The sequence below is a fragment of the Malaya genurostris genome, chromosome 3 (assembly GCF_030247185.1).
Source record: "Malaya genurostris strain Urasoe2022 chromosome 3, Malgen_1.1, whole genome shotgun sequence".
NCBI classification, from domain to species: domain Eukaryota; kingdom Metazoa; phylum Arthropoda; class Insecta; order Diptera; family Culicidae; genus Malaya; species Malaya genurostris.
In genome coordinates, this window is record NC_080572.1 from 203,244,333 (window position 1) to 203,269,838 (window position 25,506).

The 25,506-nt window shown below is 37.9% G+C and overlaps 1 protein-coding gene across 10 annotated transcripts in view; it reads right to left on the reverse strand.

Moving 5' to 3' along the window:
* Positions 1–25,506, reverse strand: part of LOC131439293 (potassium voltage-gated channel protein Shab) — a 347,162-nt gene that overhangs the window by 295,682 nt on the left and 25,974 nt on the right. Inside the window, exon 1 of one of the 10 annotated variants that reach the window (XM_058610140.1) lies at positions 2,531–2,668. The exons of the other annotated variants lie outside the window; for them this stretch is intronic. The gene's annotated coding sequence lies outside the window, so the exon portion shown is untranslated. Of the gene's footprint in view, positions 1–2,530; positions 2,669–25,506 lie in introns of those variants that run through there. 10 annotated transcript variants of the gene reach the window in all.

A 25,506-nucleotide genomic window follows, 5' to 3' on the forward strand; every position in this document is an offset into this window, starting at 1 on the left:
GAACCTGATACCGAAACCTGTATAGCTAAAGTAAGTTTGTATGGTCATCAACCAATATGACCTACAAATTTAGAAGATGCTTTCCGTTCTCCACGAATCGAAGTAAAGGATCTTCTCGGACCACTTCTCAAAATTCATCACAAGTCCTGGTTTTTTTTGCTCTAGAAATGGACATTTAGGCTGTGAACCATTTCGTGGTTAATTTTAACTTTTGGTTAACACTCGAATGGTTATTTTGATGTTGTCAAAAATAAACCTGCTCGAAAGCATGGTTATTTTTGACAGATCGATGGTTATTTTCCGACACTGAAAAAAATCTTGCAAAGAAAATTCTAATATCACTTCTTTAGTCAAGATTATTTCCATAACAAAATAAACCCAAATAGCTTTCCATCCGTCAAAATTTAAAATGGGCCGCAGTTTTAATTAAACTTAACTAGTAGACACAAAATAACCACTCAAGTGTCAGATTTTAACCAACAGTTAAAATTAACCGCGAAATGGTTCACAGCCTTAGAAGGTCTTAAACATGTGGGATTGAAATGGCATAACATTAAACGTTAAGAAATGTAATATAATAACTTTCTCTCGGTCATAAGGAGTGTATCGATAAGTAGTTAGCAATATTCAAACAGTTATTACTCTGAAATGGCTTAATTTTAAGCAGCGTGTTTTGCGGTGACATGTTTGTTTACATGTCAATAACAGCTGCGCAATCGATTGGTTTCGGTACGATTTATCGTTCCAATGATGAGTCGAATTGATCCGGAAAGGCGAAAGAAAATTCTGCACACTTGGTGCTCAGAAAGTGGTATCACGTACAACGAAATTGCAAAACGGGTAAAAGTGCACCACACCATTGTCAAAAATATTATCGAGAAGTTCGGTAAGACCCTTTCCATGAAGGATTTGCCCCGATCCGGTAGGAAAACGGGTCCCAGCCAGCCCGGCCGGGACTTGAAAGTGGTTGAGTACATCAGTAAAAACCCATCGGCGTCGACGCGGGATTTGGCCAAGCAGTTCAACGTACAAGAAACAGAAGGTGCCGGAAAAGGCCCTGGTACAGCAAGTTCAAGCCAAAACAAGAGCGCGAAAACTGTATAACCGGATTCTACAGAATAAAGACGGATGCATCCTGATCGACGACGAAACCTACGCCAAGGAAGACTCTCGAGCGCTGCCCGGACCGCAATATTATACGAAATCGGTGTACCAGGACCTGGACGACGCGGACACCACGGTGGCGATGGAAAAGTTTGGGCAGAAGGTGTTGGTCTGGCAAGCAATTTGTATCTGTGGTTTGCGGTCGTCGATTTTCTTCATGAAGGGTACAATTAACGCCAAGGTGTATGAGGAAGAATGTTTGAAGAAGAGAATGCTGCCACTGTACAGAAAGCATAAAACTCCTCCTCTCTTATGGGCGGATTTGGCTTCATCCCACTACGCAAACTCCGTTCTACAGTGGTTGTCAAAAAATAATGTACAATTCGTGGAAAAGAACATCAAACCACCGAACTGCCCGGATCTTCGGCCAATTGAAAGGCATTGAGCAATTGTCAAGCGGCACTTTCGGAAGGAAGGTACAGTGTCCCAAAACATGCAGAAGCTAAAAAAAACTGGACAGCTGCCACCAGGAAAGTCACAAAAGTAATTGTGCAGAATTCAATGAAGAATGTCAAGTCCAAAGTGCGAGAGTTTCACAGAAACTAGGATTTTCTTCAATATAATCAGTGAAATGCATAAAAATGTAATTTTTCTACAATATATCGAAAACTGATGTCAAAATATGTTTTTTTTCGCTTTTTTATTCAATAATCAATGTTGCTAACTACTTTTCGATACACTCCTTAGTCACAAATTTTATTTAAATATCTAATAATGATAGTTTCAGTGTAAAAGTTTAAGGTGTCTGTTAAAAACGCCAGTAAATGGCACACCGGAAATTATCTGCTTAAGCAATATTCAGTAACATTATTTTTTCATTCTGGGCCCCTCCCGAAACCAAATCCTGGGTACGGGACTGACCGTATTGCAACAAAATACTCATATTCTCGAATCAAAAAAATATTAACAAATTCAGAAATATCTCTAAAGGGGGCCATGTAACAAACCTTTACCTTATTAGTACGCAAATAAATAAAAGACGTGGTAAAGTTTTTGTGCTGACGGATGAATGAGCGAAGGTTTGAATATAGGTTCATGAATATAGAACTCAATAACGAAAAGAAATGTCAAAAGAATTGATGCCCCTTAAAAAGTCATTAGATGCCGAATCTTGAAATTTCATTAAACTTTAACACTGATGGATGTTTGTTTTTAAGGATACAACTATGTACCGTACTAAAAGCTGATGTTATAGTGCTGTTAACAGTGGTTTTGATATGCTGGAGAAAATTGTCACTATTTATTGCATGTGTTTATAGGTTTATGTGTTGGCACACTCGCAACTCATCCAAGGACCAAACAGAGCAGTGATGAAATGGAACCAACCTTCGAACAATAATGCTGCGTAACTCATATTCAACCCCACCTTTTTGCATACTGTTTCTTGCTTGGTATTTTACAAACCATCACATGGTTCAGCATTTTCGTTGTTCGAAGTGTAACCGTTATGTTTCGTGGACTCATCCTTGAGTGTAGTCCATGGGACTTCTTGGCGCTTTCATTCTGCTCTGATACCGGAATATCTGCAGTCCACATCCGCAGTGTGCAGTGTGCCCCTCTCCTTCAGCTTCGAAGATATCACACCACTTTTTCGTATATACTCATCAGGAAGAATTTTCCAAAAAGAAACATTTTCTTGGACTGTTCACATCCCCTGACGTTCGTTTCCTTCCGCTTCTGATTTAGGCTGGAAAACGTGGAGAAAAAATGTTCTACTTCATGTGAGCATCATAAAATGCTAGTGTGCGATGATATGTAAATTATACTTCATACGATCATAAAGCTGAAACTCAACGTGACAGCTGCCAGTACCGTTACCGGGGAACAACCGAATATATCTGCTGGAATTAATATCCCCGTTTGGTCCCCGTTCTATTTTTTAAGTTTTTCTTTTAATTTTTTGGCATCATACCAAACTTTTTTTTGGTGTCTCCAGAAAACCTTCAGATGTAGTTGTTTGTCTTGGAATACTCAAACCGATGGATATTTGATTTTGCGAGGAAAATTTGTCCAGATTCTGTTCCTACGCATAGCATTATTAGGGAGTCTTCTCCAAACAATGGTACCATTGATAGCCCCTTTTCAATGATGGAATTTTCGCAAAAAGACGTTTGTTGGAATTGTTCAACAAGTTTCTTGAGCAAAATATTGTTCCACCTGACTGAAGGCAAGTGAAAGTTATCGCCATTCAAAAGCCGGGGAAACCAGCTTCCAATCACAACTCATATAGACCCATTGCAATGTTGTCCTGCATCAGAAAATTGTTCGAAAAAATTATTCTTCGACATCTACTGCATTACTTTCATCTGACATCCAAATTGCCTTCGCTCAAAAGCAACAAATGGCATCTGTATTTTTATACATTAAAGGAGCATTTGATTCAGTTTCCATTGATGTTCTTTCAGACAAGCTCCACCAACATGGACTCCCAGCGGTTATAAATAATGATTTGAACAATCTTTTGTCAGAGAAACGCATGCATTTTGCACATGGCGATTTGGCAACATTCAGAATTAGCTACATGGGTCTACCGCAAGGCTCATGTCTCAGTCCGCTCCTTTATAATTTTTACGTGAATGACATTGACAGCTGTTTAGTAACCCCCTGCATACTAAGACAATTGGCAGATGATGGCGTGGTTTCAGTTACTGGACCCAAAGCTATTGATCTGCAAAAACCATTGCAAGATACCTTAGATAACTTGTCCGTTTGGGCTGTTCGTCTTGGTATCGAATTCTCTGCGGAGAAAACGGAGCTGGTTGTCTTTTCAAGAAAGCATGATCCCGCGCAGCTTCAGCTTCATATGATGGGAAGAATGATCCAACAGGTTTTGACTTTCAAATACCTCGGGGTGTGGTTTGATTCCAAATGCACGTGGGGAGGACACATTAAGTTTCTGATAACAAAATGCCAACAAAGAGTAAATTTTCTTTGAACAATAACAGGATCTTGGTGGGGTGCTCATCCGGAAGATCTAATAAAACTGTATCAGACAACGATACTTTCAGTGATGGAATATGGATGCGTTTGCTTTCGTTCCGCTGCAAACTCTTATATTATCAAACTGGAGCGAATTTATTATCGTTGTTTGCGAATTGCTTTAGGCTGCATGCACTCGACACATACAATGAGTCTTGAAGTTCTGGCGGGAGTTCTTCCATTGAAGGATCGTTTTTGGGAGCTTTCGTCGTGACTGATAATAAGATGTGAGGTACTGAATCCCCTAGTTATTAATAACTTCGAAAGGTTAGTTGAGCTTCAATCTCAAACAAGATTCATGACATTATATTTTAACCATATGTCACAGGAAATCAACCCTTCAAGATTTCAATTCCTATCCGTGACACCCTCCTAAATGTCCCTGATTCAACTCTATTTTTCGACACATTCATGCAGCGCGAAGTGCGTGGAATCCCGGAACACCTACGCTCGATGGAAATCCCATAAATATTTACAAGTAAGTTCAGGCTTATTGACTCAGAGAAAATGTTTGTCACGGACCTAAATGTCCCTGATTCAACGAATTGATCACGAATTGAAGAGGCTACTGGGTTTGGTATATTCACAATAATGTTTCGGTTTCATTTAGGCTTCAAGAACCTGCATCTGTTTATATAGCAAAGTTAGCAGCAGTTCATTACAGTTTGAGTGTAATCGTCAAATTATCTCCAAACCATTGTTTTCTCTTCACAGATAGTCTGAGTGCAATTGAAGCCATTCGTTCAAACGCTGCTGGCAAAAATCAACCGTTTTTCTTGGGCAAAATAAAACAGTGCCTGAACGACATATTGAATAATAATTATCAAATCACTATAGTTTGAGTCCCGGCTTATTGCTCCATTCCAGGCAATGAAAGAGCCGATAGTTTTGCCAAACGTGGTGCTATTGAAGGTGAAATTTATGAGCGACCGATTGCTTTCAACGAATTTTATAGCGCGACTCGCCAAAGAACACTTGCCAGCTTCTTGGGATAGAGATAATCTGGGACGGTGGGTGCACTCAATTATTCCTAAAATATCGACAAAGGCATGGTTCAGGGGACTGGATGTGAGTAGGGATTTCATTCGTGTGATGTCCAGACTCATGTCCAATCACTACACGTTAGATGCACATCTCCTTCGAATTGGACTTTCCGAAACTAATCATTGTGCTTGTGGTGAAGGCTATCGCGATATTGATCATGTCGTTTGGACATGCGTGGAGTATCGTGATGTCAGATCTCAACTAATAAATTCCTTGCGTACCCAAGGTAGACTATCCAATGTTCCAGTTCGCGACATTCTTGCTTGTCGTGACCCTTCATACATGAAACTTCTTTATCACTTCATAAAGACAATTGAAGTTTCAATTTAATAGTTGACCCTTTTGAGGGTTAGTTCTGACTCCTACTGCGTCCATTAGTTCATCCAATAGCAAAATTTTAATAAAAATGATGTGCTGATAAAAAAAACTCAGAATAGGTTACGAAATTAACAACAAAATGTACAAAAAGTTCAGCTTATTTTATAATTTATAGCGTTAATCAGTTGGTTCAAATAATGTTCCTAATTAGATTTAATAATAAATAACGAAATACCTAATATGATATTTAAAAAATAAGAAGAATATGTTTTATTAAACTCAAATCGTTGTGACTATATTAGTATTATATTAGGATAAGAATTCTATGTAAAAGTGATGCTACGGCGAAGAAATTGCCTTAAGAAATAAACGTGTTCATGGAAAAAAAAGGTCATATTATCTTTCAAACTACTGTGAAATTTCATCCGGATACAACTTCCGGTTCCTCAGTTACTGGGCGATTAGTGTCGAAGCTTTTAAATTGGCATATACAATACCGTGTAACGTGGAAGAAGAAAACATAAAACGAACGATGCGTGCTTTGTTCGATTTCGTACACGCTATAAAGAAAACGAAACGGTTACGAATGTCTGCTAGTAGTGTGTGATATTGGCAAAGGACGGTGCTGCGGTTGATAAATTTTTTTTTGCCATTTCATAAGTGCGACCGAAAGAATAAAAGAATGTAAAGCCGGGTTAAAATGAATTATATATGAAAAAAGAATGTCAATGAATTGAAGTTTATTTGAAAAAAATATGCAATTTTCACAGCCGGTAGTGCAGTAAAACCGTGTCGATGGTGTAGTGATGTCAATAATCAATAATAATAATAATAATAATAATAATAATAATAATAATAATAATAATAATAATAATAATAATAATAATAATAATAATAATAATAATAATAATAATCCTACTACATGTGTTATGCTACTGATTCATGCTGTTTATCTTGACTTACATATGCAGAAGTTACAAAAACGCAGGTTTCATTTGTTAAATTAAATATTACATGTTTGTTGGAACCCTGAAACATGCACTTGATTTCCTAAACGGTCTTATAGTCCCATAGAACGCTGTTGAACTTTATCCGGGAATCCGGACTTCCGGTTGCGGAATAACGGGGTGATCTGTGCGAAAAAAGCAATATGCACTGAATTTTTTCGGAGTAGGCTAAATAGGTTTCTACAAATTTAGATTCAAATGAAAGGTCTCACCTACTATTATAACAATACTGACCTTCATATGAACACTACTTCTGGTTCCGAAATTGCATGGTGATGAGTAGAAAAATATTAATTTCAAGAGCGTGTAATAAGGCCTATTTTAATCCACCTACTGGTGCAATGATTAATTTTCTTCTATATATTACAGCAGAAATTCCCCGAAATTCTACAACTTAAAAAAGTTTTGAAGATTTCTGCTGCATAATACTACTACATTGATATACTACATTTGAATTTAGGCTTGTGAAAATCTATTCAATCATATGTGAGAAAGTGAAGTGAGCTCAATTTTATCACATTTGATTTCTATTGTCGGTACAACCGGAACCGAAAGCTGGACATCGGCATAGTGACATTCGGTTTATTCAACCATGCACTAATATGACCTACATGTTTTTTACGCTTACGATTTGAATTTTGGGAAAAAAATGTACCTGTAGTCGGACTTGGACGAAATTCAGCCAATCATTTATGGGACTATCAATGAGTTTGATCCGAATGGAAATAGGGATATTCTTATGATATCTTAAGGGCTGAGGCCAGTGTGTTTTAGGGCGTTTTAAAGGACTATTTTCACGCTTCAAATCTGATTTTCTCAGAAACGGTGACGAATATAAAAAACCCAACTGATAATCTCTTAAAAAATTAGTTTAGATTATTCTGTGAAAATTTTAGAATGATCCATTGTCTTTAGCGGTCGGGAAAGTCTTTTTCTGAAGGAAGAACGGCATAGCTGAAAACGGCAACTTTCAACTTGTTCATTAAATATCTCGCCTTCAAAAGCATGGATCAAAAATCTATCCTGACAATGTCTAGATAATTGAATTTAAATGCGATTAGTGCATAAAAACATATATGTGGTCGCGATAAAAATTAAGTGAAAGTTATTTTGTGAAGGTAAGTCGATTCCTATGGCGGCGCCATTTTTGCTGCTCCAGTTCCCTGGTAACGTAACGGAACATGACAGAGAAATACAATTGGCTCAAAAAGGCTGCCAAACGCCAGCGGTAGCTTTCTTGGATTTTATGCGATGTAGTCAAACTTGGAACCGAAAATATCAAAATTTTCTTGGCAACCCGGCCACATCGAGAGTCATTTTGAACATTGGCGAGAGAGCATGTAGAGAAATGTAATACGCACAGCGAGCCACGTGGTTTTACGCGACCTACTGGCCTCAGCCCTTATGACCTTCCATCTCCGAGAACATTGAGTGACATATTTTTCACATTTTTGCTGCGTTATTTTCACATTTTTTATGCATATCACCCTGTAATTCCGGAACCGGAAGTTGGATTCAAATGAAATTCCGGAACCTTGTATGAGACCATAAGACCTTTTATTTGAATATAAGTTTGAAGAATAAGAATCGGTTTAGCCATCTCCGGAAAAAGTGAGTGACATTATTTTCACGTTTTTAATGCATTATTTCCACATATTTGGTACATATCATGCTGTAATTCCGAAACCGGAAATTGGATCCAAATGAAACTCCGGAACTTTGTATGAGACTGCGAGACCTTTAATTTAAATCTAAGTTTGTGAAACTCGGTTCAACCATCTTCCAGAAAATTGAGTGACGTTAATTTCACATTTTTGGTGCATATCATTCTGCAATTCAGGAACCGGAAGTCGGATCCAAATGGAATTCAGGAACTTTGTATAGGACCATGGAACCTTTCATTTGAATCAGAGGTGGAAATAAGCCCATTTTACTCATGAAAATGTGAAACAAGATTTCCGATTGTGAACCAAAAAAAAAACAAACACCATGAATTAAAAAATTAGGTAACAAAACTAAAATTACGATCCCACTATACAGGGAAATGAAATTGAAGACCTTTTTAAACTCTAAATAAAATCAAAATAATCTTATCAAAAATCATTCATTTCAAAATTCATTATAATATTTACAATAAATATGTGATATGAAAAGATAAACTGACTATTTTTATTTACTGTGAATCAAAAAATTTGCCTATTTCCACCCCTGATTTGAATCTAAGATTGAGAAAAACACACACATAGACATTTGCTCAGCTCGTCGAGCTGAGTCGAATGGTATGTGACATTCGGCCCTCCGGGTCTCGGTTCAAAAGTCGGTTTTTGCACATAATCTGCTAATGTACTGATGAGCTGAATGCGAAACGTAAATAATTCAATTTAGTCATGTGCACTTCAGCACAAACCGGAACCCAAGAGGTCCCAAACCCCCCAAATGGCTACTATCTGTTGGCGGCCAGCATTGCCGTCAATTGGTTTTGTTACTTTCGGCGCGTCAGAATAGACATTGCACATTTAGTGTAAAATAAGTGTGTTGCAAATAGCAATGATTTTACGTCTGCTTAGCGGATGATGTTGATCCGCGAGGTGGCATTAGTAGATCAACATAATCTGCTAATGCACTGATGAGCTGAATGAGAAACGTAAATAAATCAGTTTATCAACTCATCAAAAATTGATATGAGAAGAGTCGTTAAAAGTATAGATAACTTATACCGTTTTCGTTTTAGAACCTACACGCGGGCTACTCTGAATCCGAGTAAAACGAACACGTGTTACGCGCCCTAGACAACAACTCATATAAAAAAGAAAAAATAAACAAACTTGCATGGATGCGTGGTGCGACCCGAGAATATTTTCAGAGCGAAACTAGGCGATTGAAGTCCGATCTAGAGCGACACCAGGTTGCTAAAACAAACTCATCAAAAGTTGTTTTGGCGACTCTGGGTCAGCTCCCGGGCTGCTCTGATCAATAAACGAAAACGGTATTAGAGTTCACAAGTTCCTATCTCATGCCTCCCCGTGTGTCTATGATGGCATTTGGTCAATAGAACGGTGTCGACTGGGTGCCAACACCTTCGGCGTTAATAGCAGAATGAGAGGGTGTGAATTGGTTTGTAGATATTAATTCATCTTAAACGCCAAAATTATTGAAAATCCTTCCAATAGGTCAAGTATTTCGCCTTAACGTCTCCTATTGCTGAAGTGTATTTAAACCCTTAATGCGTTTTTAAATTGTCAACTTGTTTTCATGAAAATCGTTTGCAGCATTCCTTGCAATTCATAAATTAGCATTTTGCATATCATTCTTATATAATTTGACGGGTACAATTTTGAAGTTTTCAGAATGGATCTTACAATTTCTAGCGTTTTAACCACGCTTTTCGAAAAAAAACAGATGAGAATTTAATGAGTGAGTGTGATAACAATTGCAGATATAACAAAACAACTCTACGGATTGAATTAAATTGTGATTAAACTATTAAATTGGTTTGTCGGTTTATATGTGACGTCACATGAATTCTATAAATTTCAATTTGTTTAGAAACTATCATTAATTTGCAAGTAAATGTTTACTATCGAATTTCATGTATTCATATTGTTGGCAGTTGGATTGGATGCGCCTGGTAGAACGACTATCCTGTATAAACTAAAGCTTGACGAAGTCGTGAAAACTATCCCTACGATTGGTTTTAATGTGGAAACCATTCCAAAGCCACACACTTAGAAAATGATACATCTTTATAGATGCACATAAAAGGAGCGTCACTTACATTCACAATACAAAACATGTACAGATAAGTCATATTATTAACTTAACAGTTGATTTATCTGAAACACACATCGATACAGATGCAAAGTTCATTTTTACAGGTTAGTGGATGTAATATTGTGTCATCACCGAAGAAATTACGGCATACTTGAATTTACGCCAAGCGTAAATTTCATTTTTTCTAAGAGTGTACGGTAAAGTATTTTCACACACTAAAAACTGCCCCAGAAAGTATGGACGCACTTTGATTTCGGTGTAAATAATTCACAAGTGTTAGATATTCAAATTTTATTCGATATACTGATAATATTAGACTACAACAACAGAATATTATTCTCAACATTTGCTACTTAGCCATTGTAGACTAGCTGGTGCACCTTCTTGCGAACGTTCCTCATTAAATTCCGTACAGACTTCTTGGCGACAAGTTTTGACACTTTTTTCCAATCATTTTCGAACTGTTGAATGGTTTCGGCTGCCGAGACATGTTTCCTAAGATGTGCCTTCGTTAATGCTCAAAATTCCTCAATTCGTCGAAGTTGTGGGCAATTTGGTGGATTCATGTCTTTTGGGACGAAAGCGACATTTTTGATAGTAAACCATTCTACCGTTGATTTCGAGTAGTGGCAAGAAGCAAGATCTGGCCAGAAAACAAAAGGATCCTTGTGACTTCGAATCATGGGTGGAAGTCGTTTTTGTAAACACTCCTTGATGTATATTTCGCTGTTCATTGAAGCAGTGGTGATGAAGGGTTTCGAAATCTTACCGCAGCTACAAATTGCTTGCCATACCATAGCTCTCTTACCAAATTTTTCGGCTTCAATCGATGTCTCGGACTGGTTTAACACTTGCCCTTCTCTCACCGTATAATATTGTGATCCCGGCAAGTATCAGTAATCGAGTTTCACGTAGGTTTCGTCGTCTATGATTATGCAGTTCAAATTTCCAGCAAGAATCGTATTGTACAGCTTTCGAACCCTCGACCTGATCGATGCTTCTTGTTTCGGACTACGTTTTGGTTGTTTCTGCTTTTTATAGGTTCGAAGATTCAAACGTTCTTTAGCACGAAAAACATTTGACTTCTAAGTGCCCACTTTTTTGGTCACATCCCAAACCTTCTTCTTTTGCTCGAACGCCTTCAGTATACGTTTATCAAACTGAGGGTTAGCAGGACCTTTTTTTCGACCCGTTTTCGGTTTATCCTCAAAGGTGTTATCCTCACCGAACTTCCTGATTGCATTTCGCACGGCTATTTCACTTACTCCTTCCATTTTTGCTATCTTTCTCAGTGACAGTCCGCGTTCTGTGCACTATTTGTACACAATTTTTCGACGTTGTTCTACTGAAAGTCCACGCATTTCAAAACAAACTAATGAAAACGAATAAACAACTGCACAAGTGTTTAGAGAAGAGTGTAAACAACAGGACGCAGCCATAAAAATTGACAGATTCTGAACCATTACAAAATGGCAGCGGTTTTTGGTTGCGTCAATACTTTCTGGGACAGTCTTTATTTGCGTATAAAGATTAACTATTAACTATCGTATTAACTAATTAAAATTATCATGTCGATCTGGGCTCCTTTGACACCATTTATTTTCTATTGAATACAATTTTCTACTAACAAGTATCCTTTTCCCGTGACATTTGTGGATTGCGCAATAGTATAAACGGCCTCTAGTAACAACAAAGATTTTCCCCGGTTGAGAGAAAACTACGGGTTCCAGTTCCGCCTCTGTGATAACTTTATCGCAGTTTCAATTTTCTAGTTGAGCTCATAAGTGATTGGAAAATTTTCTAAGCATAAATAATTATTGACGAACCAACCAGAACAGTTTGGGTTAAACGTGATCTGTTTATTATTATTGTTTCTAACTTCAAACAAATCCAGTTCGAATGAAGCAGCATCCGCGTCCAGTAACTTAGTTAAATCGTCCGGAATTTGATTCTGAATTCAGTTCCAAATAGATTCCTAATCAGATGCCATAAATGACGGCGAATCGGCTCGGTTCGGATGCAACAATTTGATTTGGAATCCATTTTGACATTGTGCTGAATCATTCCGAATCACATTCCAGACGATTTAGCTGAGAGAAAAATTATTGTAAACTCAAACCCGGAAATACTCGGAACAGGGTGCAAAACTCAGTGATAATTTTTAAATTAGTTAAATTATTCTCGCATTACTCAACGAGCAGTAATATTAAAAGACCATGTATCTCCATTTAATTTAGCTTTCTAATGGAGACAAACGCTTCTGGTGAAATAATGCGCCGAGTTTTAAATGTCTGCGGCTTCGCTAACACCAATAATAAACGAACGGAGTCGTTGAATAAGTATATTTATTTCGGTTCCGTCTATTATTACGGTTGAGCGGTCGGTGGATGCAAAACATTAATAAATAATGGCGATGAGCAGCATGCTTCACAAAGCATGGCACTGGTGCCTATCAATAATACATGTAGCAGACTTTTTATGTATACATCAGTCGAATAATAGAAACGACCATACCATCCCGCTAATGTAATGTTATATTTCAATCTTTAATTGCTGGAATATACCGAAGTACTTGGTTTTGTAGATTGAAATCTGTACATCGAAACCAAAAAAAGAAAGAGATCGACAGACTCTGCCTTTGGATATTTAATAGTCCGAAACCGCATACCCACATAAAGTAGATCATTTTCAATTGATTGCTAATATCGCGATTCAGAGCAACGGCTCGAGTGAAAGACACACAGATAGCTAGCACTACAGTCTACAGCTAAGAAGATAAAATTGACAAGCGGACAGCTTCACAACTACTGAAACGAGAACAGCCTCGGGTGCGGCAGGACTATAATGGCAAAAGCATAAAACAAACGATTATCCATCTTGCCGTCGCTTAAACCAGCCGCTTCCAGTTGAGGGCGGCTGTGTGGTTCCTTTGTGTTTGTTTCCATTTGTTTTCCACCGTTTTTCCTTCGTACGGAGTGGTGGATAGAGTACAGTACAGTACAGTACAGTACGCACACATTCAGCTTAGCAAGCCTCAGTAGCTGATATTAAGGGCGCGCACACTCCACCGCACACATCCCGACCTAGCATAGTCATTCTCATTTTGTTGTAGTAGATTGTTTTAGAACGCGCCACGAACAAAGAGCTTATTGTGCAACAGAGACTATTCATGTAAAGCATCGCGATTGACGTAGACAACGGGACGCATATCTAACAATGGATCCACAATTTATGCTGTTAAACTCCACATAGCCACAGCTTATCAACCAATTGAGTGTCTGTACTTTTGTCATATCAGTTAAAGATTTGAAATGTTACCGCTGAACTTAACGAATCATCAAGTCGACAGCTCCCACCGGAATCATTGGGAGAAACGCTCGCTGGGTCAGGATTGTGTACGGTTTACAGTCATGTATAATGCATATTATACTGACTTTTGATGAACATCTGTAAGTGTGTGCATCGTGTTGATGCTCAGATTTTATGATTTCGAATAAGGTTAGGGGAGAATCAAATCGCTCCTGTTTTCGTCGCATTGAATCACATTGCCCCTTTTGTCTGGACACTTAGTACACAATATTGCATCGTGATGAATGATATTATTTTTCATTTATTCCAGGATCTAAAAATCCTTAAACCTAACAGAACCTACTAATCATATTACCAAATTTGTATTTGATATTACTACCTTGATCAAAAAGTTCCCAGAGTTTATTCAGAAAATCAAAAATACAAGATTATTCATCAAAATCGACGTTGTCCCCTTCAAAGTAATCCCCATCGACTGCAACACACTTATGTCAAGCTGATGTCAGAGTGAACGCGGAACGCGGACCGAGGCGAAGCGATTCTAATAGGTTTGCTTTGATCAAATGCAACTACCCAGTAAATCCGAGCATCGGACGCATCGTGCACAAAAGCTTTTGATTGCGTTTCGAGCTTACATAGTGTATCGGTAGAACAAAAGAGTGAAGATGTACCAAAGCAGAGAGCGGATGTCTGATACTCAGGAGAGATGCGATATATCGAGGTTTGGATTTCCAACCCCGAACATAGGGCAAGAGTTTTTCTGGCCCAAAGAGGCGAATGACCTTAACGGTAAAGCCTCTATGATCAAAACAAAATAGCGTTTAACACTCCTTCACACCCTATCGGGGAGACGTCGGCTCGAAAATGCCTTGTTTGATGTTCCCTCGCTCTGTTTCTCTAGCGATACATAATGTAAAAATAAAGCTTTCTTAGGTCGACGCGGTTGATGCAAATGGTGCAGAATTGTCCGATGACGGGCCGATGGAAGCGCTACGATCGGCCCCATATCGTGCTCAATCGGTCCGATAATCGGACCGATGATCGGACTTATGCGGGTCGACAAATTTTACTGGGTAGCTCGCACGTGCGCCTCGACGTTTCGCGTGACGATTTTACTTTGACAGCAACCTCAGCGCTTGATAAAATCCCCGAAACATTATTTATATTCAGTTTTAGTTATGACCATCAGAGCCATCTGCAATTCTTCTATAATCTCATCTCGGGAGCTGAAACACGTTCTACGGTTCGGTTTTTTGAGTCGACCGAATAGGAAAAGTCGCAGGGAGTCAAATCAGGTAAATTTGGTGTTTGCTGAATGGTATTCGTTTCGTTTTCAGCCAAATGTTCACGGATAACGAGGCATTGGCACGGTGCGTTATCGTGGTTCAAGATCCACAAGTTGTTTGCCCACAAATCTGATCTTTTTCGGCGAATTGCTTCACGCAAACGTCTCATAACGCCCAAATAATACTTCTTGTTGACGGTCTGGCCTTGTAGAAGGAATTCATTATACACAACAACCTTGTATTAAATGAGAACTGTGAGTATCACCTTATTTTTTGACTGAAAACTCTTACATCATCATTCACAGACTCACGGCTACTTCTGCAACATTCGTGCCACTGATAAACGACTGTTTTCTTCAGAGTGTCGTTGCTCAAACACTCTTCTAACAATTGCAATGTCGTCGCACTATTGAAACTGTTTTTAACGCAAAATTTTATGCAAACTCGTTGAAAATTGTACAACATTGTGGACACGCACAATCGCTGCTGTACTCAATGCAGCGCAACTTTTACAAATGTCCAGGTATCAAGCTGAAAATTTGATAGAATATCAATGACAGATTTGGCAACCTACAAAAAATCTAATCGGTTGACTGAAAGCGCCACACGGTGATGATTCCGAGAACTTTTTGATCAAGATAATATCAATGCGTTATTTTGGTGTACTGTTTCATGGTAAAATTGTCTTAGAATGATCGATCTGACAGTTATGTCACAATTTATTGGGTTGCCCGATGCTTCCACTTTAACTGGCCCACCCTGTACTCAATGACATTTCGTTTATTATTGTTTGATTATATTCTTAACAATCAGTTTACTTATATTGGTGCAAACGCATGAAGTAAGATATGAACACATCTTGAGCACAGCGAAATCATACCAAAAATCCACCTGGTGGTGTAATGTGCCTGTCTTATATCAAGCATACTATCAAATATAACACTGTCATATTCTTCAAAATAATATTCTTCGATTCTTGAAATAAAACCGGAATCGGTTTGTTTGGCTTTTTAGTTTTTAGGCCGATTTAAAAAACTGTTTACGTTTATTGTATTGCCCCTTTAACTGATGGTGTAAAATATATTTTTTATATTTAACATACTTTATTCTATTATCCTGGAACCGGAAGTCGAATCCAAATGAAACTCGGGAGTTTTGCATTCGATCATAAGACCATTCATTTAAATCGAAGTCGGTCACGCCATCTCTAAGAAAGGTTAGTACACATATTTTCATTTTTTTTTGCACATTTTATCTCATAACTACGGAATCGAAAGTCAGATCCAAATGAAACTCAGGGGTTTTATATACGGGACCATAAAAACTTTCTACGTGTGTGGGAATCGGTTTAGCCATCTCTGAGAAAAGTTGGTGCACTTATTTTGACTTTTTTTGCACATGCTTCCACATAATTTTTATCCAAACAATATTCAGGAATTAAAACCTCTATAATCAAAACAAAAAAATGTATGCAGATTATTTAAAAGATATTTTTATTCAGGCCTATTTGCGTACAAGCTTTACGTGGCCGATTGAGCCGATTTTTAAAATAATTTTTTTTTGTATTGGATCTCGTTGTCACCCTTTTTCTAGGGGAAGAGGAGCTTCCATTTCCCTCCTGCGAAGATTGAGGGGCACTTTGTTCGTGGTTCGTCTCGTCATCCATTGCCGCCTCGGTGGTATTGTTTCCGTTGATTTTCGTCTTCTTTTCGTTTTCCTGACTGTTCGCATTCTTGAGTTCGTTGCTAGTTGCTGTAGATTCGCCTTGTTGTACATTGGGTGTAGTTGCTGGTTGGTTGGAGGGTAAGTTGTTAACTGCAGCTGGTGTACTTTGTTCTATAGGGGTACTGATGGATTCGATGAAGGAGATGCTTCATTGTTGTTAGTGGCTGTCACAGGTGTACTGGGGTTGCTTGGGGTTGGTGTGAAGGAAGCATCGTTGTCCTTTAGTGTATTTGTCTCCTTGTCCAGTTTATCACATGGCTTACCGTAGTGAACAGCTTTTTGGCAATATTGACATGTGGCCATCTGATTGTCATATGTAACAAGTGATTTGTACGGGATTCTTGTAACCTGACCGAAAGTCACATAAGAAGGTATAGGCCTCTCAAGCGCATGCGTAACAAACGTACGCCATTTAGAATACCGGGAAAAAGGTCTTCCACTTTCCACATTCTCACATTGTTATTGTCTTTTGCGAACTGAACATTATTTGTCTTATTGCATTGAAGTAAATGTACACGTTTAATGTCAAGATGCATTTGCTCTTCAAGCAAACCTTCGAGTTCTCGTATCGAAAATCGAATTTTGCACTGCCTGAAGTAAACAATAATTGTGTTCTTTAGTACCGGCGGTAGCTTTTGTTCGTTTGGTTTACTCATTTCGAGATCGCTCTATTGTTCACTACACAATACTGTATTTGGTTTCTTCCGTCCCGAACGTAAGCGGTTTTGTTTTATCGACTGACTTGGATGAGATGTGAAAGCGAACTGATTGTATGCAGATGACAATCATTGGTCATCTGCATTGGTCGTTATTTTTTTTATTCAATAATATAATATTAAAGGCACTGTAGCAGTGTGCCTATGGGATTCGATTTCCAATTTTGCGTAGCGGAATAAAAGAAACTTTTTTTCATATTCTTAGAAACAATCAAGTAAGTTTTTTTCATATTCTTAGAAAATGAGTAGAACTTAATCGTGAATGTCTCGAGTTGTACTAAACGCAACAACAATCAATATCAATATGATCAGGAATTTATGATAAAATTTTCTAAAACTTTTGGAAACAATGAGAGAAAATCATCACGCTTTCTCGTACCCGCGAGGACGACGAATCTAACCGAATTTTCTCAAAATCATATCTGATCTTGGTATTTATATCTCATTAAGACATAAATTTGATAAAGACTGTCCCAGAAAGTATGGACGCACTTTGATTTCGCTGTAAATAATTCACAAGTGTAAGATATTCAAATTTTATTCGATATACTGATAATATTAGACTACAACAACAGAATATTATTCTCAACATTTGCTACTTAGCCATTGTAGACTAGCTTCTTGCGAACGTTCCTCATTAAATTCCGTACAGACTTCTTGGCGACAAGTTTTGACACTTCTTCCCAATCATTTTCGAACTGTTGAATGGTTTCGGCTGCCAAGGCATGTTTCCTAAGATGTGCCTTCGTTAATGCCCAAAATTTCTCAATTCGTCGAAGTTGTGGGCAATTTGGTGGATTCTTATTTTTTGGGACGAAAGTGACATTTTTGATAGTAAACCATTCTACCGTTGATTTCGAGTAGTGGCAAGAAGCTAGATCTAGCCAGAAAACAAAAGGATCCTTGTGGCTTCGAATCATGGGTAGAAGTCGTTTTTGTAAACATTCCTTGATGTATATTTCGCTGTTCATTGAAGGGTTTCGAAATCTTACCGCAGCTACAAATTGCTTGCCAAACCATAGCTTTCTTATCGATCGATGTCTCGAACTGGTTTAACACTTGCCCTTCTCGCACCGTATAATATTGTGGTCCCGGCAAGGATTTGTAATAGAGTTTCACGTAGGTTTCGTCGTCCATGATTATGCAGTTCAAATTTCCAGCAAGAATCGTATTGTACAGCTTTCGAACCCTCGGCCTGATCGATGCTTCTTGTTTCGGACTACGTTTTGGTTGTTTCAGCTTCTTATAGATTCGAAGATTCAAACGTTCTTTAGCACGAAGAACATTTGACTTCGAAGTGCCCACTTTTTTGGCCACATCCCGAACTGAAAACTCCTTCTTTTGCTCGAACGCCTTCAGTATACGTTTATCCAACTAAGGGTTAGCAGGACCTTATTTTCGACCCGTTTTCGGTTTATTCTCAAAGGTGTTATCCTCACCAAACTTCCTGATTGTATTTCGCACGGCTTTTTCACTTACTCCTTCCATTTTTGCTATCTTTCTCAGTGACAGTCCGCGTTCTGTGCACCATTTGTACACAATTTTTCGACGTTGTTCTGCTGAAAGTCCACGCATTTCGAAACAAACTAATGAAAACGAATAAACAACTGCACAAGTAGTTAGAGAAGAGTGTGAACAACAGGATGCAGCCATAAAAATTGACAGATTCTGAACCATTGCGAAATGGTAACGGTTTTTGGTTGCGACCATACTTTCTGGGACAGTCTTCAAGTCTAAATATTATAAACAGGGTCGTTATATTTCCAATAATAATATACTAGAGAATTGATTAACTATACATTAATTTAGTTATGGTAGTTTATTATTTCAAAATTGACAAAAAATTTAGCGTAAGATCGTGTTTTTTGCTTAAATATGCCACGAACTGTTTAAAAATCAAAATAATAACTTGGGAACAAGGGAGGGGGAGAAATAACTCCTACTTTGAGTAAATTTAAGAACATTTTTGATTTCAGATAATTCTACGCTGATTCATCGTGTTCACCGTGCAAGGTTATATGAAAGTCGGCCCACAAGTCCCGTCAAGTCAAATCATCTTTGTCTCACGAAATCTATTTTTTCACGGTGAAACCTTTCACCCCCAAGATCGATAATTACAATTTTTTTTCTTCTATCGAGTTCCATTTGACGCTATTTCTGAACCCGATTAACTACTTTCATAAATCTTATACCAGTTTAGAATACAAGTATTTAGAAGTATAAACAAATAACTGTCAAAGATTTTCGATTCCCAACGCTAGAGGAGTGCTAGCGGCGCGCGCCTATTGTACCAATTTACTTTAAGTCAGCCTCTACAGGGCTCGAAAAAACTTGTGATTTGACTTGATTTTGACATGCACATAAATGGAGCGTTACAATGCACACAAGTTTACATTCAAGAACAAGTAAAATTTTGTAATATGCAAATACAAGTCTTGATGTTCAATGAAAAATTAAACAAAAAATCTATAACGACTGCGACTTGAACCAAGTATAATTACAGCACAAAATACACCCGATAACGGACTGAGCCACAAAAAAATGGCGGAAAAAATTCAATAAACAAGTAGCTAGTAGCTCAGTGGTTCATTCGTTCCATCAACAATAGTACGTGATACATAACCGGCTGAAAATGATAATGTACGTAGTTTTAAACATGAAAGAATTACAAGTGCTCCGAAAGCTTCCGGATTTTATCCCGTCGGTCAATAAATTCCCGTTCAATAGAGACATCCTTTCAATTGTCATCTATCACAATTTCATGACATTCGGTACATTAATGTGTTAATTATTTTGCACGAGATCTTGAATATGACAAAATTGTTTGCAAAGTGGATGCAGCGTTACGATGGGTAAGTTCCATGAACTGAAATTCGAATACCTACCACTATATTCGCCAGATTTAACCTTCAACGACTTGCTGGAAAAAGATTGGCATCGAATGATAAGGTTATCGCTAAAACTGAGAGATTTTTGGGGCAAAGGAGAAATCATGGTATAAAAGGGGTGTAGAAATGTCAGATGGTTGTTGAAATAATGGTAGTACTCATCAAGGAAAATACTGTGATGAATAAAATCGAAACTTGGAAAAAAAAAGTTGTTTTTCTTTGTCAGCCCAGGGACGCTCTGACCGACGTGTTATGTTTGAATACACATGGCGCAGTGTGGAGAGAGTAACAGCTTTTTCCTGTTATGGCTAAAGTTGCACTTATGTTGCATATGCACTAGTAGTTCAGATTTACCTTTGTAAATCACTTGTCTTCAACAAATCTGAATATAAATTATGTCACTAGCTTACCGACTCTGGTGAGTGTTTTATGAAAACTGTTCAAAATAATCTTCAACCAAAGCCAATTTTCTTCACCGGATCAAGCTCCTCTCAAAGCAAAACTCTATCACGGATTTCTGTTTATGTCATTTACATAAAATGTATAACGAAAAGCCGTTGGAAGAAAAGCTTTCCGTATATTGAAATTATTGCTTGCAACATACCCAATCTATTTTATTACTACCACGAAATGTGGTCAGTTTATCATGTAAATTTTATTCATAGAAAATTTTCGGAAACTCTTCGTCAGTCTGTTCGGTATAATTGTGACATCATGTCACACTTTTGGAGACAAACATGCAAAAAATAAAATGCTGTATCGAAATATCGGCGTTTATAAGAACACAAGGAATCAAACTTCAATTCGTGTTCGTGCATCATTTCCGGTTAGTTCGTGATATCACTCTGCCTCGTCATTCTATAAGCGACAATTCCCGAACATGCAAGACGGTGTTTGCCTGAATTCCAAGAATAGGTAGCGATAAGCTTCGACCACCATGAATGTCATACAAGACACCACTTAGCATGTAGTGGACGGTTCGAGTATTGTACCGAACGAAACTTCTAAGTTTACTATACTACTTCCTCTCACGCACCGAGGACTTTTTCAATCAGAAGAAAAACGAACAATGGAAAACGAAGGACCAGATCTTATCTCTTCGCTATGAATACCAAGTAAGAAATATTGTCACTTTTACATAAGTATGTTCGCACGCAACACACAATGGAACTTAAAATAGCTTCAGCATGAAATGATCTATATTCAATTCAGCAAACCAATTACTGGTACATAGTAGGTGCATTGAAAAACTCCCAAGCTATTCTTTAGTGAGTAGAAAATGGGCTGACTGAAAGAATCGATACAATGCACAGACAACCCACACAAACACATACCGTCAACAATAACGGGTCGACCACCCACTGGGCCACTTTGCCCGTAGAATCCATCTACTCCTTTTCACCCCACCAACCGCCCAATGCATTAATAATGGATGCCCATTATACATGGGCGTTGCTGGATGTACTTGAAACATGTTACTAGATCGGTCAGGCAACGAACAGTAGAATGCTTTCATCAAACTCGCCGAGACAGTAGTAAGACAAGTCGGACAAACAAAAATGGAAATAACCCGAGCGAATAAGCAAATTAAAGAGCCTACCACAATATGTGCTATAAGAAGTATGGAATCCGCATCATATGCCATTGTGTATGACAAATATGGCTTGGGGATGGCCGATCTGATTTTTACAAACTATGGTTCAAATAAAGTGTTCTAAGATCCCATACAATGTTCCTAATTTTTTTCTTGCTCCAACATTAGGTTCTAGAATTACAGACAATATGCACCATTAATATGTCACTCACTTTGCTCACTATAAAAGCCTCATAAAAAGTTCCTGAATTTCATTCGGATCCAACTTCCGGTTCCAGAATTACAGAGTGATGTGATGGTTCAACTGATTTCCACCATCTAAAGCTTGCTTCATTTAGAATTGGAACAAACTTTTGTTCATATTGTGGCGCTCCTGGTGGACGGATTTGGAAGTTCTTGGAAGCCCACGTGTCGGGAATTTTGTCAGCTTCACGTATGATTTTTGAAATTCCGCAAACTGTACTTTGTAAACAATCAACATGGAAGCCGAAAGAAGGGAAAAAATTGTTCACAGTTATTTGGAATATCCATTGTGGTCTGCATCTAGGCTAGCTAAACAGCTGAAATTGCCCAGAAATACCGTATGGCGCGTTAACAAACGGTATAAGGAAACATTGACGACGATTCGGAAGCCTCAAGCCAATCGTCGGAGTGAAACTGTCGACCGGAAACTACGTGGTAAAATTTTGAAGACAATTAAGAGGAATCCTAATCTGTCAGACCGTGATTTGGTTAGAAAATTCGGTGCAGTCCATAGTACCGTGAGGAGAACTCGACTCCGGGAAGGAATCAAGTCGTATCGAGCTAGCAAACAGCCAAATTGGACCATAAAACAGAATAGTGTGGTCAAAATTCGTGCTCGGAAACTATATGACCAGGTGCTGACCAAGCTCGACGGGTGTCTTCTGATGGACGATGAAACCTATGTCAAGGCTGACTTCGGGCAAATCCCAGGTCAAAAATTTTACTTGGCAACGGCTCGGGGGGATGTTCCAGCCAAATTTAAATTTGTTTTTGCCGACAAATTTGCAAGAAAATTTATGATTTGGCAGGGCATTTGCAGCCTGCGGCAAAAAAAACGAAAGTTTTCGTTACAAATAAGACAATGACATCGGAACTATACCAAAAAGAGTGTCTCTAAAAACGAATCCCGTAATGTTTTGGCCAGATTTGGCAAGCTGTCATTACAGCAAAGTCGTTCAAGAATAGTATGCAGAAAAAGGGATCCAGTTTGTTCAGAAAAACCTTAATCCACCTAACTGCCCCCAGTTCCGCCCTTATTGAGAAATACTGGGCAATCATGAAGAGGAGACTCCAGGCAAAGGGAAAGGTTGTCAAAGACATCAATCAGATGACTACCTGGTATAATAAGATAGCTAAAGCGATGGACGAAGAAGGTGTGTGCCGCCCAATGAGCCGTGTTACAGGAAAAATTCGAGAATTTCTTCGAAACCGTGACGAATAATTTTTGTATTTTATTTTTATTTTAATAAATCCGTATATTTTCTTAAAAGTATGAAGAAAACGCTACATTTGTATAAAAAAGATCTTGAATTCAATAATAAATAACTGAAATACAGACAATTGTCTTTGTTCCAATTCTTTCTGAAGCAAGCTTTATCATTCAACTCAACTGAATGGTTTTTATATGCCATAAGAAATTTCCTATGTTTATTCAGATCCAACTTTCGGTTCCGAAGATACAGAGTGCTTAGTGTTAAAGTGTCAATTTCAAGAGTTTTTTTAAGAATAACCACATCATGAGGTGTGTGTCGAATTCTTAAAATTGGTTAATACATTTTTCATGATAGTCTATGACCAAATAAACGCATCAGATTTTCATCAAACAGAGGACTTGCAGTTCCAAAAAATCAAAGGGTTATAAGTTTTGAAGTTACAAAATGACGAAACCAAAAACTCCTCTCCAAAGTTGGGATAAAAATTGTTTCAATAGTAGTTGATGTTTGAATGAACCAAATTTCACCATACCGGTCTCAAGTTTTCGGTTTCGGAAGTACTAAAAGTAGTGGTCAAAATCATTAAAATGGAGCTCACTTCATTTTCTCATACGTAGGTTGTGTTGCCCGGTGGATTTAACGTTTCCATCATAAGGTTTGACATTTGTAACCATTGCCATCTTCAGAACATTCCGTCTTTTGAGTGCTAATGGAGGCAGCCTAGGGTAATAGTGTGAAAAGCTTATATGTTATTTTGCATGAACATTTGGTCGTGAATAAAATTTGTTCACGTTGGGTTCCACATAATTTGACAATCGCAAAGACAAGACTAAATATGACTGTATGGGTGTTCTAAGAAAAACCAAATACAGCCAAAGTTGTTCTCGCTTCAAAGAAAATGGTGGTTTTTTTCGGTATAAACGGACATATCCAACCCGTGGACAACTTGAGAATATAAGTAAAAGTTTTGGTTCTCTTGTTCCACAATGGCGTCGTAAATAGAATAACATTTGGAAATAACGTATCAGTTTTTCGACAATCTTCGGTTTAAATTTTTATATTTAAATAAATAAAATAAATTTTGCTAGCATTTCATGCCATTTATAAAATAATTATGATGATAAGTTACTATGGTTTAGTTAAGTATAATTTTTCTCTTTTCATCAATAGGAGGTTTAAAATTAGTTCATCACATTTCAATGAACAATGAACGTGAAGTAAGGTATTCTACTGAATATTGAAGAATACTATTAATTTGCAAATCACGATTAAATCTATGGTTCCCTTATCTTCATCCGAGTCGTTAGAAGATCATCCAATGATAACGATTACTCCTACAAATGGCTACTAATTCCTTGCTTTTTCATTGATACGACTAAATACGTAAGGTACTCTTTAGTCACACACCACATTTCAAAAAACATTTCATTTCTAACTCTATCAATTACTATTAATAGTTATCTTTTTAGACCGAAAAGAAGACAAAATACGCATGTTTGGGACATATCGCTATCGTTGCTACGTAAGACCATCAATTCTGAGTGGTATACCACCATTTGTTTGCCAGACGTTTTCCGTGAAATAAGGAAAACAATCGCAAGACGCAAAATCATTCTTCACCATGATAATGCAAGCGCTCACAGATCGGCTCAAACAACCGAATATTTGAGCACCCAAAATGTCGAATTGATGGGCCACCAGCCGTATAATCCTGACTTGGTACCTAACGACTTCTAAAGGGTGATTTTTTAAGAGCTTGAGAACTTTTTTAAACAATAAAACGCATAAAATTTGCAAAATCTCATCGGTTCTTTATTTTAAACGTTAGATTGGTACATGACATTTACTTTTTGAAGATAATTTCATTTAAATGTTGACCGCGGCTGCGTCTTAGGTGGTCCATTCGGAAAGTCCAATTTTGGGCAACTTTTTCGAGCATTTCGGCCGGAATAGCCCGAATTTCTTCGGAAATGTTGTCTTCCAAAGCTGGAATAGTTACTGGCTTATTTCTGTAGACTTTAGACTTGACGTAGCCCCACAAAAAATAGTCTAAAGGCGTCAAATCGCATGATCTTGGTGGCCAACTTACCGGTCCATTTCTTGAGATGAATTGTTCTCCGAAGTTTTCCCTCAAAATGGCCATAGAATCGCGAGCTGTGTGGCATGTAGCGCCATCTTGTTGAAACCACATGTCAACCAAGTTCAGTTCTTCCATTTTTGGCAACAAAAAGTTTGTTAGCATCGAACG